This window comes from Exophiala dermatitidis, assembly GCF_000230625.1.
Source record: "Exophiala dermatitidis NIH/UT8656 unplaced genomic scaffold supercont1.3, whole genome shotgun sequence".
Lineage (NCBI taxonomy): Eukaryota > Fungi > Ascomycota > Eurotiomycetes > Chaetothyriales > Herpotrichiellaceae > Exophiala > Exophiala dermatitidis.
The window spans coordinates 3,268,384-3,271,142 of NW_008751648.1; positions in this window are offsets into that span (position 1 = coordinate 3,268,384).

The following is a 2,759-nucleotide window of genomic DNA, read 5'->3' on the forward strand; positions in this document are numbered from 1 at the left end:
TTCGATTAATAAGAATTCTATAACTAGACGTTACGAGTAATCGTCGTACTACGCCTTCTATTCCGAGCTCTAGAGAATATCGAGTTTCGTCGACTAATTAAGATAGCGTCTATAGCTTTAATAACTCGACTTAAGCTCTTAATACTAATAAATACTCGATAACGTCTATACTAGTAAGTAGATAAAAGATAGCGTTAACTTATAAGTCTCTTACTAGCCGAGGCTAAGATCTCGCTCGTAATTAATAACTAGATAAGTCCGAATAAGATATACTTCTAAGGAGTTACGAGATATATACTATTATAAAGATTACTATAATAACTAATATTATATAGTTATTTTATTAATATAAACTAGAAGCTATAGAAGGTTCTAGTAAACTTCGCCCTAATATATAAAGAGTTAATCGATAAAATCCTTTACGTATATCTTCTTACGTCGCTAGAGAATATTAGTATTTAATTCGATTAGATTCTCTATATTACTATAAATAATACGAAGAATAATAGTATTATATTTAGATATCTTCGAGAGATAACTAATCTTCTTAATCGGGAATTAAATAGTTTTATTTAGGTCTCATATCTTACGTATATAATTTAGCTAGCGATTAAGATATTACTCTCTACTCTATATATTACGATAAGAAACGAAGTATAGATTACGGAATAGAATCTATTAAAGTCGCTAGCTTACCTCTATATAGATATAGAGTCGGTTAATAGTACTATAGACTCTATTATAGCGATATTCGAAAAGATACTTATATTATCGATATATCTTTATAAGAGTCTATTACTAACTATTTCTAGGTTCGGAACTTAATAATATATATTAATAGTAGTCCCTAGAGGCGCTCGCGGTTCTTAAGTTACTAATCGCGCGGTCGCTCCTTAAATCTAATTTAAGATATCGTAACTTACTAGAACTCGACGTATAATATACTTATATATATCGATAAGTTTATAACTAAAATTATTCTATTTCTTAATAGAGAATTATAGCGTAATTATAATATCGAGTTAATTCGCTTAATAAAAGAGAAGCGGCTATAGATACGGTATCTTATTAATATTCTTATATCGTTTACTCTCTATATAAATATAATTAGAGCTATAGTTCGTAATCTAATAGTCTAGTACGTTTATAAGATATATAATAAGCTATTTAATTATATTAAGATATATTAGTAGAAGCTCGCTTAAAAGCGTATATTTTAGAAGATTACTATATATCGAGAGTTAGAATAGATAATAGAGAAGTTAATTAAATACTATATAAAGATAAGTAATATACTTAGATATATATATAGCGTTACGACGATCCTCTATTCTACCTAGAAGACGATAACGTTCGAGACGGAGTCGTAGAAGTACGAAGATAGTAGTATACTATAGATACGATATTATCTATTATAAAGATTATTATATTACTAATATATAGATAGAAAACTAAATATATTAATTATCTAAATATACTTTATTTAAATACTTCGGATAGGGAGATTTAGCCCTTACTTTCTCGAGATAGCTTTAATTTATTAACTCTCTCGACGTTAAGTTCTAATTAAATACTCTCTTTAGATAACGATATACTTAATACTTTATACTTTACGCCGTATACTTTATTATTACTTTAGATATATTCTCTAGTATCTATACTATCTTAAGTAATTAGATTAATAAATAATTAATTCGGCGATTAGAATCTTTCTTATCTCTTTACTTAATTATCTCAAGAATAACAAAGTATATTAAGTAATTTAGAACTTAAAAAATACTTAAAGAAGAAGATAGAGAAATTTAATAATATAAGTACTCTACTACCGCTTAAATATAAAAAGCTAATATTATTAAGATATAGATTTTAATATCCTTAGTTAGTAGAAAAAGAATAAAGATCGCTTTTCGATATTAGCGAAGATCGCTTAAGACTATCTTACTATTTTAGCTACTAAGGTTAGTCTTAAATAATTATTTAATATAATAAGAGACTTCGTCTTATATCGTCGTTATTATCTAAAGAGCGATATAATCCGACTTCTTATAATACTTATAATACTTAATAAAAATAGCCTTCGCGACTTCTTCTACTAACTCGAAGCTTTCGAGAAATAGAAAGAATTAATAATCTTATATAACGATTACGACGACGACGATCTAGCGCTCTAACTAGACTATATTAGTAATACGATAGAGTATTTCGAAGATAAAGATAAATCTAATTTTAATCTACTAAATATAGAGATTAATAGTTATTAAGATAAAGATTATAATAACTCTTTTTAACGACCGAGTATAATATCTTAACTACTTATAAAAAACTAACGAATATTTAAAGTCTTCGTAGAGTTTAATATACTAAAAGCTCTAACTCTCTTTAGATAACTAACTCTTCTAATATATAGTTCGAAGTCTTCTAGTTCGAGAGGTCTCTTAATTACTATATTCGAAACGTTAGCTTTATTCTCGGATTCTACTCGACGTCGCTCTAGACGAACTTTAACTTCTAGATACGGAACTTCTTCTCGTTCGAGCCTTCTAAGCTATAACCGTCTACTATCGTAATTATAAATACGCGAAAATAGTAGTCGAGGACTTACTTTCGTAATCGAGATTTCGAGTAGCGAGAAAGAAAAGAGGCGTATATAGTAGTTATAACTTTAACTAGATATTTAAATATATATACTTATTTTCTTATATATCTATTCTCGTATAACGATAAGTAGATAATAGATTAGTAAGATTAGTAAGTAATTA